Here is a 17,291-nt window from a genome sequence, read left to right as displayed (position 1 = left end):
TGTCTTATATAAATGTTATATATGTTAATAAATCTAAACACTGAAAAGAGAGACAGTAAAACGTGAAAAGTTTCATTTGGGGACAGGAGCAGCAGAAATAAAGGAAACTTCCACTTTTTGAGAATGAATGTAGCAACTAACCAATGTGTAAATACTATTAAATGACTTGAATCACTATCATTCAGTCACTAAAGAATCCTAAGAGTAGAAACATTATATTCAATCTAGAGTTGAGGAAACAAAAACCAGAGTTAAGTAATTTGGTAAAAGTCAGAGAACTGGAAAGAGACAGTTTCACCTTGCTCTTGGTCCGAGTTCCTCTCCTTAATTTATAATACATTTATATTAATGTTATAGTGCAGTTTATGTACAATTATAGTAACAAACCGATAAATGCTATCTGTGACATAAGACAATTACAAGTTAATTCTACAATCTTTATTTTGAGTAGGATACTTGTCATCTCAATTTGATTTTAAATTGTATAATCTACAGAATTAGGTCAAATTTTACTAACATAACTGCATCTTTTATAGGTCATATTTGAAAGCCAGATTTCTCTAGTGAAAATTTAGCTAATGTGCTTCCTTCAGGAGCTCTTGTAAAGCAGGCCTCGTGGTGACGGAATCTCTCAGCAGTTGCTTGTCTATAAAGAATTTCATTTCTCCTTCTCTTATGAAGCTTAGTTTGGCTGGATATGAAATTCTGGGTTGAAAACTCTTTTTTTTAAGGATGATGAATATTTGCCTCCACTGTCTTCTGGCTTGCAAGCTTTCTGCCAAGAGATTCACTGTAAATCTGATGGGCTTCCCTTTGTGGGTAACCCAACCTTTCTCTCTGACTGCCCTTAGCATTTTTTCCTTCACTTCAACCCTGGTGAATCTATTATGTGCCTTGGGGTTGCTCTTCTCAAGGAATATATTTGTGGTGTTCTCTGTATTTCCTAAATTTGAATGTTGGCCTGCCTTGCTAGGTTGGGGAAGTTCTTCTAGATAATATCCTGAAGATTGTTTTCCAACTTGGTTTCATTCTCCCTATCACTTTCAGGTACACCGATCAAACGTAGATTTGGTCTTTTCACATAATCTCATATTTCCTGGAACCTTTGTTCATTACTTTTGACTCTTTATTCTCTAATCTTGCCCTCTCATTTTATTTATGTAAAGTTACGATATGGTTTAATATCCATTAATATTAAATAAATCATGAGGTAGCCACTATGGAATAGCAGCAGTATGGGCAAAAACCGTGATCTCTGTTACCAAGGAAATTTTTATTTTGTTAATTAAGTCAAACTTGTAACAGTTAATAATTTCTTTTTCTTGTAGGTTTATAAATGTATCAACCTCCTTCAACTGAATCCATGGGAAGTTTCAACCAGGTATGTCTGGTGAGCAAGCAGCTAAAAAATAATCAGTAATAACAAAACTTAAAAAAAAAAAAATCTTAAGTGTAGCATTAAAAACAGCTGACAGTGAAGTTAAATTATATAAATTTTATCTTATTTTATCTTCTTACATAGAGCATACAGCACAGTGGTTTAGAGAATATACTGTGGAACAAAACTGGATCAAATCCCACTCTTACTCTTATTAGCTATAATCTTGCATAAGTCATACAACCTCTGTATGCCTCAATTTCCTCATCTATAAAATGGGAATACCAAGAGTTTCTATGTCATATAAATGTATGAGGTAGAAATGTGTACACTGACGTAAAGGAGTAAGAACAGTGCCTGGCACACTCATTGAGTACTGATTGTCATAATCCTTTTCTTTCTCCTTCTTTTCCTTCTAGGAATTATTATTCTGATTTCTTCTTAAAGTAATGGAGAGCTAATTAATCATTCCTGTGGTAAACATTTCTACAAAAGTTACTTTTTAAAATGGTAAACATGGTTGAGACATGTTTGATTGCTTAATATTCTGCTGACCTAATTACTATTCTCCGTACATCTCTAATTTTCTAAAATCTGTATGACCTTTGAATGACGAAGAAAAAATAACTTTATATGTAGCTTTCACAATTCCTTGATTTATTCCTAGAAATTCACAAGGTTTTCTTAGAAATCCTGTCTTTATTTGAGTTTAAAACCTTGAATTAATGTTTCTTTTGTGAATAGCCCCTGCTCTTCATTCTCTGTCTTGGTTAGAATTGCAGACAGGATGCTACATCTTTCTAAAAAGGGAACTAGCAGTCTTGGCAGTGGGGCTTAGAAAGGTTTCACGTTAGACACATAATTAACCTCATACACTTTGAAGTAACTGCAAATTAAACTACCTGTTTACTCAAAATAGAGCCATACTATTTAACTTATTTATGTGTAATCACAGGAATAGAGACAGATCTGATTATTATTTCTAATTAGTAATCTAATTCAGGTTAATACCTTAAAGAAAAACAAATATTAGTTAAAAAACAATGACACACAATAATAAAGGAAGAGTTGATTATTGTTTTTAATTGGTTATTAATTTAGGTTAACACTTTTAAAAAAGTAAACTTTTTTTTAAAAATCCACAATGAAACATACTAGCTATATTTTCAGAGACATCCAAATTAATCCTTCATGTGACCATAGATACTTATGGTCAAAATTCTGCTCATCTTAGTTGGAGAAGGAGTCATGTAACAGAAATCAATAATGAGATGTTTCTACTACTTTGTATCTATATTATTAAAAAATATACAACAGCTTACACAAATAAAAAATATCCTTTTCAGTAAGAAACATCCAATAGTCTCCTAGTCATGGAAAAGTAACTGTAGAAATTTTTTAAAAGCATTAATAATTAAGTCCATCTAAACTAAAATTATTCTGTACTCAAATAGAATCACATCACTATCAATTTGTAAATCTGAATACCTTCAGAGTTTAAGCCTCCCTTCAAATGAACATCTTACCTTGCTTGCCTTAACAGAAACTAAAACAATAACAAAAGTTACTAAGTAAGGTATTGGGAGTCTACCTTAACTGTTTGAACTTTTGTTTGCATATAAATTCCCATGCATCACTTGAGTGTGAAGAATGGACCATCTGGAGAATATTCATAGGTAGGGGTGTGGTGTGTGTGTGTGTGTGTGTAAAACCATATAGGTTCCCACATAACAAAGACAACCAGAGAACCTTAAGGTTTTACTTTTAGAATAATCCTTAGAGGCCTTCTAATTCTTACCCCATTGCCTTAGTAGTAACAAAATCAGGACCTAAAAAATTGTGATTGAGTCAAAAAGGGCTGTGCCTAGAGCCTGGATCTCCTCAGATCTCCTGAGTTTTATACCAGAATACTTTTATATAATTAAGTATTGGTGATCTTGTGGATGTCTTTATTTTTGTTGGAAAATAGGATAGTTAACAAAATGCACTAATTGTAGTAAATATTTGTTGGTTTGCGGACACTTAGTCTCCATTTGTCCTTTTTCCAAATAACAAATCCTGACTGTGTTTTGGGGAAGGATTGCATGTACACTGTGAACAGCATTGATAAAAATACTACTCAAAATGATTGCCTTGCCTCTAGCAAAGACAGCTTAGTCTCCCAACCAGGTGAATCAGATACCTTCTTCTGCAAACCACTGAAGCTTGAGTGGCTTATCATAAAGACAGAAAATGGGTACTACTGTAGTGCTCTAACAAGATGGGTAAATAGCATTTACCACCTGCATCACTGTAGCTACGATATGGTCCCTCACCTGCTCTTTCTGACACTGGTCCTTCTTCCACTGTTCATTCCATTTGGTAAGCTGCTCTAGTAACCTTCTAGCAAAGTTTCTTTGTGCTGAAATTAGCCAGAACTCATTTCTATTGTGTAAACACACACACACTACTGTCTATGCCAATCAGGGCTGCCAATGCTTCAAATGGCTTCACTCATTAAATCCTGTAATAAAGAAACCCTAGTAAGGAAGATACTTTTGTGATTCCCACTTTACAAAAGGCACAGAGAAGCCAGTAAAGTGCACCAATTTGATGCAGCCAGGAGTCACACTCAAACAAGCTGAGTCTAGGGGCCACAGTCTTAACACTGTCTCCAAATGGAAAGTGGTACGAATAAAAATCACATGCTGTAAAGATAAGTGTACTTGCTAGAAATGAGAAACAAATTCCATATGCTTATAGCAGAAAAAAAAACAGTTATTTACGTGTTTCATGGTCTCTTTAATACAAAGTAAGATATGTTCAGAAGCAATATTAATAATTATTATATTAGGACCTGAATAAAGAAGGCTTTAATCAATATAGTAAATAGGACAAATTTCAGAAGCCTTCAGTTTTTATAATAGTTGACATGTAGTAGGGACTGATTGTATCACAGACACTGATGTACATTGGTTAAAATTAATGTTTTGAAAATAAACAATGGAGAAAGGACCCCCTACTATTCAATAAATGGTGCTGGGAAAACCGGCTATCCATATGCAGAAGAATGAAACTGGACCCCTACCTTTCACCATATACAAAAATTAACTCGAAATGAATTAAAGACTTAGGTGTAAGACTTCAAACTATAAAAATCCTGGAAGAAACCCTAGGAAACATCCTTGCAGACATCAGTCTAGGCAAAGAACTTATGACAAAGTCTTCAAAAGCAAATGCAAGGAAACAAAAAAATAATAATAATGGGGACCTAATTAAACTAAAGAGCTTTTGCACAGCAAAAGAAACTATCCACAGAGTAAACAGACAGCCTACAGAACGCAAGGAAATATTTGCAAACTATGCATCCTAGAAAGGGCTAATACCTAGAATCAATAAAGTATTTACACCCATGAACAAGAATACAACACATGGGAAGAGGACAGGAACAGTCACTTCCTAAAAGGAGACATATAAGCAGCCAACAGACATGAAAAGATGCTCAACATCACTCATCATTAGAAAAACAGAAATCAAAACCACAATGAGATCCCATCTCACACCAGTCAGAACAGCCAAAATTAAAAAGTCAAAAAATAGCAGATGTTGTAGGGGTTACAGAGAAAAGGGTACATTTATGAGACATTTATCACCACCTGCAGAGGTCTGTCCTGCAGACCCTGACTTAACAACAGATGAATGAATGCACTGTCACAACATTACAAATCAAATGGGCTGGGATGGTCACTGGCTGCTTTCAGAGGGTGAACTGCAGCCAGTCGACCAAGACCCCCTGTACATCCAGGGGTTTTATTCAGAGGTTCTAAGTTAACACACTTGTGAATAATTAGCATGGTTAAAAGAATGGTTTTACAAATGATAAAAGTTTTAGATTTTGGGCCCAGAGTAAACACTATTAACAGGTAATTCCCCTTTGATCTTCCCCTGGGAGGACCATCCAGCACAAAGTTTACATGAGTAAACAGAGTATAGACAAAAAGATGTGGGGTAAACAGATTTAAACTGGGAATGCCTTTTATCTTCCCTATCTTTTCCCTAACAAAATGGACTGGCTGCCTTTGGCCTGTCTCAGTAAAAGCTTATGGCCTTCCAAAAAGTTTGAGACTTAATCTATAACTTTCCCTAATATTTTGATAATATTTTGCCAGGCACCACAAGTGAATCTCAACACATTTATATGCTGTTGGTAGGAATGTAAATTAGTTTATCCCCTGTGAAAAGCAGTTTAGAAATTTCTCAAAGACATAAAAACAGAACTAACATTTAACCCAGCAATCCTATTACTGGGTAGTATACACCAAAGGAAAATAAATCAGCTGGCAATAGTGGCTCACACCTGTAATCCCAGCACTTTGGGGAGGCTGAGGAAGTTGAATCACCTGAGTTCAGAAGTTTGAGACCAGCCTGGCCAACATGGCAAAACCCCAACTCCAATAAAAATACAGAAATTAGCCAGGCATGGTGGCAGGTGCCTGTAATCCCGGCTACTTGGTAGGCTGGGGCAGGAGAATCACTTGAACCTGGGAGGCAGAGGTTGCAGTGAGCTAAGATAACGCCACTGCACTCCAGCCTGGATGACAGTGCAAGACTCTGTTTCAAAAAAAAAAAAAAGAAGAAATAAAGAAAAGAAATCATCCTAACAAAAAGACATCTGTGCTCATATGTTTATTTCAACACTGTTCATAATATCAAAGAATGAAATGAATGTGGGTGCCCATGAGTGGTAGATTGGTTAAAGAAAATGTGGTACACATAAACCATGGACTACAACACAGCCATAAAAAAGAATAAATCATGTTCTCTACAGCAACATGCATGTATCTGGAGGCCAGTATCCTAAGCAAACTAATGCAGAAATGCAGAAACAGAAAACCAAATACAGTATGTTCTCACATATAGTGGGAGTGAAACATTGGGCACACAAAAAAGGAGAAGTGAGGGAGGGGCAAAAGTGCTTAAAAAGTTCCTATTGAGTACTCTGTTCACTGTTTGGGTGAGAGAATCAATAGAAGCCCAAATTTCAGCATCACATAATATACCCTTATAACAAACCTGCACATGTACCCTGAATCTAAAATTTAAAGACAAAAAGTAAAAAAAAAAATAATGACTCTAGGTCTCAAAACCACCTTACCAGTATATACTTTTAGCTATTTCCATTGGAATAAGAAAATTAAGGTACACCACCAAAAAACAAACAAGAAAAGAGAAAACTGGGGCGCAAAGAAAAAGATACTTGCCCAAATTTACATGGTGATATGGTTTACCTTTCTGTCCCTGCCCAAATCTCATGTGTAATTGTAATCCTCAATGTTGGAGGAAGGGCTAGGTGGGAGGTGATTGGATCATGGGGAGCTTTTCTCCCTTGCTCTTCTAGTGATAGCGAGTCTTCACGAGATCTGGTTGTTTAAAAGCATGCAGCACCTCCTCCTTTCCTCTCTTCCTCTTTCTCCAGCCACATAAGATATGCTTGTGTTTCCTTTGCCTTCACAATGATTTTAAGTTTCCTGAGGTCTCCCCAGCCTTGTATCCTCTATAGTCTGCAGAACTGTGAGCCATTTAAATGTCTTTTCTTTATAAATTATCCAGTCTCAGGTAGTTCTTTATAGCAATGTGAGAATAGACTAATACAGCAAATTTGGTACCTAGGAGTGGGAGTTGCTATAAAGATTCCTCAAAATGTGGAAGCAGCTTTAGAAGTGGGTAATGGTCAGAGGCTGGAACAGTCTGGAGGGCTCAGAAAAAGAAAGGAAGATGAGGGAAAGTTTGGAACTTCCTAGAGACTTGTTGAATGGTTGTGATCAAAATGCTGAAGTCCAGGCTGAGGAGGTCTCAGATGGAGGTGAGGAACTTATTGGAGACTGGGGTAAAGGTTATTCTTGTTATACTTCAGCAAAGAAAGTGGCAGCATTTTGCCCTGCTCTAGGCATCTGTGAGAGTTTGAACTTATGAGAGATGATTTAGGGTTTCTGGTGGAAGAAATTTCAAAGCAGCAAAGCACTCAAGATTTGACCTGTCTGCTTCTCACAGTGTATGGTCATATGCATGAGTAAAGACATTATCTGAAACTGGAACTTATATTTATTAATAAAAGGAAAACAGAGTATAAAGTTTGGAAAATTTGCAGCCTGACCATGTGATAGAAAAGAAAAACCATTTTCTAGGGAAGAATTCAATCCAGCTGCAGAAATTTGCGTAAGTAAAGAGGAAACCAATGTTAATAGCCAAGACAATGGGAAAATGCCTCAAAGCCATCTCAGAAACCTTCACAGCAGCCCCTCCCATCACAGGGTTGGAGGCCTAGGAAGGAATAATGGTTTCCTGGGCCAGGAGCCGTGTTGTTCTGCTTAACCTCAGGACACTGCTCCCTGTGTTCCAATCACTCCAGCTCCAGCCATGGCTAAAAGGGCCCCAGATACATCTCAGACCACTGCTCCAGAGGGTGCAGGCCATAAGTCCTGGTGACTTTCACATGGTATTAAGTCTGTGGGTGCACAGTGGGCAAAAGTTAAGGCTTAGGAGCCTCCACCTAGATTTCAGAGGATGTATGAAAACTCCTGAATGTCCAGGCAGAAGTCTGCTTCAGGGGTGGAGCCCTCATGGAAAGCCTTTATTAGGGCAATGCACAGGGGAAATGTGGGATTGGAGCCCCCACACAAGAGTCCCCACTGGGACACTGCCTAGCAGAGCTGTGAATGGAGGATCACCATCTTCCAGGACCCAGAATGGTAGATCCACTGACAGCTTGCATCTTATGCCCAGAAAAGCTGCAGGGACTCAATGTCACCCCAGGAAAGCAGCTGAGGAGGCAGTACCCTATAGAGCCATAAGAGCAGAGATGCCCAAGACTGTGGGAGCCCACCCCTTGCATCAGTGTGGCCTAGATGTAAGACATGGAGCCAAAGGAGATTATTTTGGAGCTTTAAGATTTAATGACTACCCTGCTGGGTTTCAAACTTGCACAGGGCTTGCAGTCCCTTTGTTTGGGCTGATTAATCCCTTTTGGAACAGATGCATTTACCTAACACCTGTACCCCATTATATCTTGGAAGAAACTAACTTGGTAAAAAAACAAAACAAAACAAAACAAAACAAAACAAAAACTTGGTTTTGATTTTACAAGCTCATAGGCAGAAGGAGCTTGCCTTGTCTCAGATAAGACTTTGGACTGGACTTTTGAGTCAATGCTGAAATGAGTTGAGACGTGGGGGACTATTGAGAAGGAATGATTGTATTTTGTAATGTTAGAAGGACACAACATTTTGGAGGGGCCAGGTACAGAATGATATAATTAGGATTTGAGTCACCATCCACATCTCATGTCAAATTGTAATCTCCAATATTGGAGGAGGGGTCTGGTGGGAGGTAATTGGACCAGGGAAGTGAATAGTAAAATGAGTCCGTTCTCACAAGATCTGGTTGTTTAAAAGTGTGTAGCACCTCCCTCTTTCCTCTATTCTTCCTTTTCTGGCCATGTAAGATGAGTCTGCTTCCCCTTCACCTTCCACTATGATTGTAAGTTTCCTGAAGCCTCCCCAGCCATGCTTTCTATACAGCCTGTGGAAGCAGGGACAAGTAAACCTCTTTTCTTTACAAATTACCCAGTCTCAAGTAGTTCTTTATAGCAACATGAGAACAGACTAATACACATGGCCGGTAAGGTTTACAGCCGGAACGTAATCCCAGATCCTTAAGTCTCCAGTGTTTGAGCTTTTAATAATGGCACACTATGGTATTGCCAGAACCTTTAATATTGGCAGTTCTGGGAGGGCCCAAGGGGGCCAACATTACCTGTATGTAGTTCTGTTTAATTTAATACAAAATCCAATTTTAGACTACTGAAATCATTGGCCTGTATTTCCTTATGGGAATCCTCCACAAATTTAAAGCCCATATATTTAAAGTACTTTAAAGGATATTCAGATTACATTGCTGGTTAAATTCAGAACCATGTGCTTCAAGACTCTTTGGAACTAGAGCTAGGGCTAATAAATCTAACAAGGAATGTATAAGATAGAAAGCCACCCCATCACCGAATAAAAGTAGTGCAAGGAAAGTATAAGGTGATCCTGAGATGTCTTGTTCCAGAAAGCAATTAAAAAATGCTCAAGGCCTAAGGGGGCACATCCAGAATATCTACGGGCCAGTGTTAATGGAATCCCACTGGCCAAATTTAGGACGGTTAGAGCGCCAAGAGTAACCACTGTAAATAATAACATATTTAGTTAACCTTAACATATTTAATACATGAATAACATAGCATCTTAAAAATCCCTGAATCTGTAATAAGTGAGAGAAAGAGGTAAAAAAGTTAAGGTCTTCTTTACAGAAGAATGCTGCAGTTAGATGTAAAAGGAATGACAATTAGAAAACCACCATTTTTCTCAGAAATCACTTATTAAATAACGTAAGCAAGGATAATCAGCGGCTGCCAAAACATCAAAAGAAAGATTGTTGGAGAATAAGGTTTTCATAGTGTCAAAAAGATTACCCCACAGATTATAGTCTCATCACAAAGAAAAAATTAACTATTACAGTTATATCTGCCTATAATCACCTTAACTCTTTACCCAAAAGATCCAATTTATCATCCCTAGTCATGAGAGGACTTGCCATCATGTGTTCCTGATGTGATACATTATAATGGACACATAATTTGTCAATTATTCTTGGTAAAAATGTTTAAGGTGATGCTCACTAGCTTGTAAATCTAACTTCTAGTTTACAGAAAATACAGAAGCTAGAAGCACAAGTTAAGAGACTGTGAAAAAAGAAACAAATCCAGGAGGGACATTCTAACACAGTATCAGCCTGGACTTTTCAAAACATCAGTGTCATGAGGGAAAGACTGATTCTAGGTTTAAAATAAGTTAAAATATACAACCTTCAAATGTAATATATGAATCTTGATTGTTTCTCCATTTGTTAAAGAAAAATATGGATACATGTCATTATGCATTTTACCAAATTCACAGAATGCATAACACAAAACAGGGAAACCTAGTATAAACTATGAGATCTACTTAATAATAATGTATCAATATTGGCTCATCAATTGTAACAAATGTACCACGCCAATGCAAGATGTTAATAACAGAAGACACTGGGAAGTAAGGACAAAGAATTATGTGGGAACTCTGTACGTTTTAGTCATTTTCTGTAAACCTAAAACTGCTCAGAATATAACATCTACTCATTTTTAAAAGCAAAAATAGGCCAGGTGTGGTGGCTCATGCCTGTAATACCAGCATTTTGGGTGGCCAAGGCAAAAGGATCACTTGGGGCAAGGAGTTTGAGACCTTTATATAGACATAACTGACATCAAAAAAGGGGCATGGGGTTGTTCGAGACCAGCCTAGGCAACAAAGTGAGACCCTATCTCTACAAAACACATTTTAAAAGTTATCTGGGTATGATGGCTAATCCTCCCACCGCAGCTTCTCAGGAGGCTGTGGCAGAAGGATCACTTGAGCCCAGGAGCTTGAAGCTGCAGTGAGCTATTATCACACCACTGAATTCCAGCCTGGGTGACAGAGCAAGACACTATCTCTNAAAAAAAAAAAAAAAAAAAGAAAGAAAGAAAGAAAAAGAAAAACAGCAAATTGTCTCATCAGGACAACTTAGAAATTGTGAATATGTATTGGATATTAGATGGAGTAGCTTCAAATATTTTAGGTATAACATATAATAACATTATCATGTAAGAACTAATTTATTCCAGCTATAGTATTCCTTATTCTTATAAGGTACATGCTGAAACAGGGATGCAATGTAATGATGTCTTCAAATACTAAAATATTTCAAACACAAAGTGTTTATGACTGCCTATATATTGTATACACACATATGTAAACAAATGTACAAAGAGACAGAGAATGAGTACAAATACCACAGAATGCTGATTTTTAAATCTAAGTGGGCAGTATACAGAGCGTCCATTATACTAGTCTTTCAACTTTTATGAATGCTTGATATTTTGTCATTAACAAAAAATTTGGAAAAAACAGGAACCCCTCAAAGAGACTCCCAGCTTAGCCGGGCGTGGTGGCGTGCACCCATAGTCCCAGCTACTCAGGAGGCTAAGGCAGGAGAATTGCTTGAACATGGGAGGGGAAGGTTGCAGTGAGCCCAGCTGGCGCCACTGCACTCTGGCTTGGGTGAGACTCCATCTCAAAACAAAACAAAAAATTATGTGGCTATCACCAAGTTAGTTATTTTGAACCTCAATTTCTTCACCTCTAAAATGAAGATCATGTGTATGACTTGTTTGGTGCTCTAAAAATCAGCACAAATAAAATTATTTCATTTTGAAATTTAATTTTAATTGTACTGTGTGAAATAATTTTGAAATAATTTTATTTGTAAAATGCATAATCTTAATTTTGAAATAATTTTATTTGTAAAGTGCATAATCTTAATTCATGTATAATGTATATAATACATTGTAATAGAAGCAGATTTCCCAAATTCCACCCTGACATGAGTAAACCAAAGGTAATGCAAAGAGGGAAAAAAAGAGAGAGACTCCCAGCTAACAAACAGTTATACCAATTTTTTTTTGACAGCATAAGAGGAAAAGGAACATGTTCTTTCCAAATTGCAATTTAAAAATTAATAATGTTAACAATTGTAGGATTACTCTTTTATAGAAACATAGACAATCATACTGGCTTAGATAAGGTTGGCATTATTGGGAAAGGACTAGATCTAAAATTAGGGCACTTGAGTTTGAATCCTGGTTTTGCCACTGACTGGTATAGCCTCATTGGGAATGTCAGCCTCTTTGGTAAATGTGCAGCTTTGAAAAAGAGCAAGCACAACAATAAAGAAGAATGACCCATGCTCTCTGTGATGGTTAACATTGAGTGTCAACTTGACTGGACTGAAAGATGTAAAGTATTGTACCTGGGTGAGTCTGTGAGGGTGTTGCCAAAAAAGATTAACATTTGAGTCAGTGGACTGGGAGAGGCAAACCTTCCCTCAATCTGGGTGGGCACCATCTAATCAGCTGCCAGCGCAACTAGGATAAAAGCAGGCAGGGGAACATGGAAGCACTAGACTTGCTACATCTTCCATCTTCATCTTTCTCCCATGTCAGATGCTTCCTGCCCTCAAACATTGGACTCCAAGTTCTTCAGCTTTTGGACTCTTGGACTTACATCAGTGGTTTGCCAGGGGCTCTCTTGCCTTTGGCCACAGACTGAAGGCTACACTGTCAGCTTCCCTAATTTGAAGTTTTGGGACTCAATCTGGCTTCCCGCCTCCTCGGTTTGCAGCTGGCCTATTGTGGGACTTCACCTTGTGATCCTGTGAATCAATACTCCTAATAAACCCCCTTTATATATATATACCTATCCTACTAGTTCTGCCTCTCTAGAGAACCCTGACTAGTACACTCCCTAGCCAGTCACATCAGCTGAGTCAATCAATACCTTGATTTGATCATTACACAGCCTATACATTTAAGAAAATATCACATGTACCTCATAAATATGTACAAACATTATGTATCAATAAAAATTGTTATGATAATTTTAATTAACCCATTTATTCCAAAGGTTGCAAATTTTTCTTGTGGAAAATCAGACTTTGGTGATGACCTTGAACAGTAGGGTATAAATAACTTCCACAAGCTTAGCATTCCAATAATGGAACACTAGGCATAAATAGGTTAAATAATGTATGTAAAAGCATTTTTCACACAGTGAGAAGAACATCAATGCTGAAAATATTGATTAAAAATTTCTTTGTAGTGACCAATTCTTTAAGAGGATACTGTGGTAACCCGGGCATGGTGGCTCACACTTATAATCCCAGCACTTTGGGAAGCCAAGGTGGATGGATCGCTTGAGCCCAGGAGTTTGAGACCAGCCTGGCCAACATGGCAAAATCCCACCTCTACCAAAAATACAAAAATTAGCTGGGTGTGGTGATAGATGCCTATAATACCAGCTACTCCAAAGTCTGAGATACAAGAATTGCTTAAACATGGACGGTAGAGGTTGCAGTGAGCCGAGATCATGCCACTGCCCTCCAGTCTGAGCCTGGGTGACAGAACAAGACTCTGTCTCAAAAAAAAGAAAAAAAAAGAAAGATAGTGTGGCAGGGTTTGCAGTTGCCTATGAATGGGTGTTTCTCTTCCTTAGTAAGAGAACTCCAATGTTGTTTGCGATGGAGAACAAGGTGCTCAGTTAAAACATACCCAGTTTTCACTGCAGCACATCTGCGATGAGCATAGATATGTTTGATCAACGAGATGTAAACAGAAGTTGCTGGAACCACCAGAAAAACTCCTTAAAAGAAAGGCAATACAGTCTTTTCCCCATGTCCCTGTTTTCTGCCTAGATCACAAATACAATGCCCAATAGCCATGTTGTAATTAAGTAGTAACCCAGAAGCTAAGCTCTAAGTACAGTAAAATAGAAAAACAGTACTTGTAGCCTGATGACATAATGCAGCCACATGTCCACCTTGGAATAGCTAGCTATAGACTCCTTTCATGTGAGAATCCTCAAATAGTATTCTGTCAGAAAGTCAGTTATTTGCTAAATACATTGTTAAATCACGGAAGTCTGAAGCTGTCTAAAATTCAGTTTTCTAAATCTAGTACATTAATTTGAAAAACTCAAAGCACTTTGTAGATATCTTATTAGTTACCCTTATAAGATATCTTATTAGTTTTCTAAATCTAGTACATTAATTTGAAAAACTCAAAGCACTTTGTAGATATCTTATTAGTTACCCTTATAAGATATCTTATTAGTAACCCTATATACTATGAAATGTTTCATAGAAACATTTCATTGCATATAGGGTTATTTATGTGCACTGTAGATCCAAGACAGTAGTTCTTAACCGAGAATCCATGAATCACGAAACCCTGAAAGTACATAAAAATACAATAATTTCAGAACTCATACTCTCAAAGTGGTCTATGATCTGAAAAATAAAGATCCAACAATCTTTAAACATTCACAGAAAAGTAAAGTTTAAGAAAAGATTTTTAAAAGATAATCCATTTAAATTTCAAGTGTTTTTCCTATTTAGCCTATTGATTTCTTTTTCCAAAAAATTACTTAAAATAGCTTAAATTGCCTTATAGTTCACAAATTAAGTTCAACTAATTTCTTCTAATTAGACTAAAAACATTCTATTAAAAAAGACTGTACTCAGTACTGTTGGAATGTTCAAGAAACTATTAAAGAAAATCCAATAAAATCTTCTGTTACCACTTCTTCTGAAACCACACAGATGAAGACGAAGAAAAGTAACAGAAAAGCTATAAACTCTGATTTGTATATGTGATGTCGAAGGATGCAGAAAGCTTATGGCAGGTATCACATCAGCACTGGGGCAGGAGTCTAAAGAGGACCAGAAGTAGAAAGTTTTCAAACTCTCCTACAAATACTTAACATCTGAAAGATAGAGTCCACTGTCAGAAAGAGTTGAACAAGGCTCAACTGATTAGAGAAGAGGAGAGAGAAGGTACAGAAAATACCTACAGGTACAGGCACACCAAGGTGGCAGATATCAGGAAGCATTAGAAAAACACACTACCTAACAGTAAATGCATCATTTTGGGAGGCAAGTTTATGAAGAAAAGGCATCAGAGCTCTCTTGACCCAGGCTGGCTTCTGAGAGGCAAAGGAAAGACGGGCAAACAGAGGTGCCGTATTAAGAAAATTGTCATTTACATAGCAATGGCGGGGGGAACCTCCTGAGCTGTGAAACCTTTAAGGCTGCTTTGGCCCATTATCACTATACTCCATAGGAAACTCTTGCTACTAACCTGAAAAAGTCCATCTCACTCAAACATGAGTAAGAAAAAAGGATCATGGCTAGTATTTACATAGAAACAGTTTTTTTTTTTTTTAAGTAGAAAAAAGTATCACAATCTTCCTGCAACAACTAATCAGAAAAAATGTTGCTAAGAAGCAGATGGAAACTATAACCTAACAAAAAGAACTAACAAAAGTTTAATAAGGATGTGACAACAAAAGCAAAAATAACAACATACAGATAAATTGAATTTCATCAAAACTAAAAATGTTTGGGCAGCAAAAGACACCATGGCCAGGAGCAGTGGCTCATGCCTGTAATCCCAACACTTTGAGAGACTAAGGCAAGAGGACTGTTTGAGTCCAGAAGTTCACTATAGTCTGCGCAACACAGTGAGACCCTGCCTCTACAAAATATGATAGACAGACAGACAGGCAGACAGATGGACAGATAGACAGACAGACAGATAGATAAGCAAGCATGCAAGCTGGGCATGGTGGCACACACCTGTAGTCCCAGCTACTCAAGAGGCTGAGGTGGGTGAATTGCTTGAGCCCAGGAGGTTGAGGCTACAGTGAGCTATGATTTCACCAGTGCATTCCAGCCTGGCCAACAGAGTGAGATTCTATCACAAACAAACAAGGACACTATCAATAGAGTGAAAGACACAACACATAGAATAGGGGAAAACATTTGCAATTTATATTTCTTAATACATATTCAAAATATGTAAAGAATTCCAACAATTCAACAACAAAAAATAACCAAATTCAAAAATGAACAAAGTACTTCTATGATTATTTTTCCCAATCAGACATAACGTGGCTAATAAGCGCATTAAAAAGTGCTCAACATCACTAGTCTTCAGGGAAATCCAAATCAAAACCACAATAAGATATCACTTCACACTAATTAGGATGGCTATTATAAAAAAGCAAGAAAGAAAATAACAAGTATTGGTTAAGATGTGTAAAAGTTGGAACGCTTGTGCATCATCAGTGGGAATGTAAATAATACAGCCACTGTGGGAAACAGTTCAATGGTTCCTCAAAAAGTTAAACACAGATTTACTATATCATCCAATGATTTCCCTTCTGGGTAATATACTCTGAAAGCAGAGACTCAAACAGATATTTGTTCAACAATGATCACAGCAGCATTATTCACAACAGCCAAAAAGTAGAAACAATCTAAGTATCTATCAACAGATGAATGGATAAACAAAAGGTAAAATTTACATAAAACGGAATATTATTCAGCCTTGAAAAGAAATGAACTTCTGACATATGCTGCAAGATGGATGAACCTTGTAAACATTATGCAAAGTGAATACACCAGACATGAAAAGACAAAAATTGTCTAGTTCCACTAACATGAGATATCTAGGGAAGGCAAATTTATAGAGACAGAGAGACAGAGTGAAGCACAATGGCTACCAGGGGCTGGCAGGTAGGAGGAATGGGAAGTTATTGTTTTACGGGTATAAAGTTTATGTTGGAGGTGATTAAAAGTTCTTAAAATGGATAGTGGTAATGATGCACAACACTGTGAATATGCTTAATCCTACAGAATTATACACCTAAAATGGTTAAAAGAGTAAATTTTATGTTACGTATATCTTATCACAAAAAAAATTTAAAGAATCGATCACAATGATAAAAGAACACAAAGCAGAGATTTTAAAAATTCAAGGAAAAGGTGATCAGATAATAGGAGAATGTGAAGTGGAGACCAGTGGAACTCAGGAAAGGGAGAAAAGGAAAGGAAAAACATTTCAGAAGTAAAGACTATCTTATAAGAACACAATGAAGAACAGAAACCGTTCACCTCAGTAAGGGACAAAGTGAAATGAGGAAAGCAGATATAATTTTTTTTTTTTTGAGACAGAGCCCCACTCTACAGTGCAGTGGCATGATCTCAGCTCACTGCAACCTCCGCCTCCCATGTTCAAGCGATTCTCCTGCCTCAGCCTCCTGAGTAGCTGGGATTTCAAGCACACACCACCACTCCAGCTAATGTTTTATTTTTTAGTAGAGATGTGGTTTCACCATGTTGGCTAGGCTGGTCTCGAATTCCTGACCTCAGGTGATCAGCCCACCTTTGCCTCCCAAAGTGCTGGGATTACAGGTGTAAG

General features: G+C 37.3%; 1 protein-coding gene across 5 annotated transcripts in view; it reads right to left on the bottom strand.

Annotated features, from left to right (window-relative positions):
- FAM13A (family with sequence similarity 13 member A) overlaps nucleotides 1-17,291 on the bottom strand; it is a 390,503-nt gene that overhangs the window by 305,362 nt on the left and 67,850 nt on the right. The window lies entirely within an intron of this gene.

This window comes from Cebus imitator, unplaced genomic scaffold (assembly GCF_001604975.1).
Source record: "Cebus imitator isolate Cc_AM_T3 unplaced genomic scaffold, Cebus_imitator-1.0 Scaffold177, whole genome shotgun sequence".
Taxonomy (NCBI): domain Eukaryota; kingdom Metazoa; phylum Chordata; class Mammalia; order Primates; family Cebidae; genus Cebus; species Cebus imitator.
This window is presented reverse-complemented; position numbering and strand designations above follow the sequence as displayed.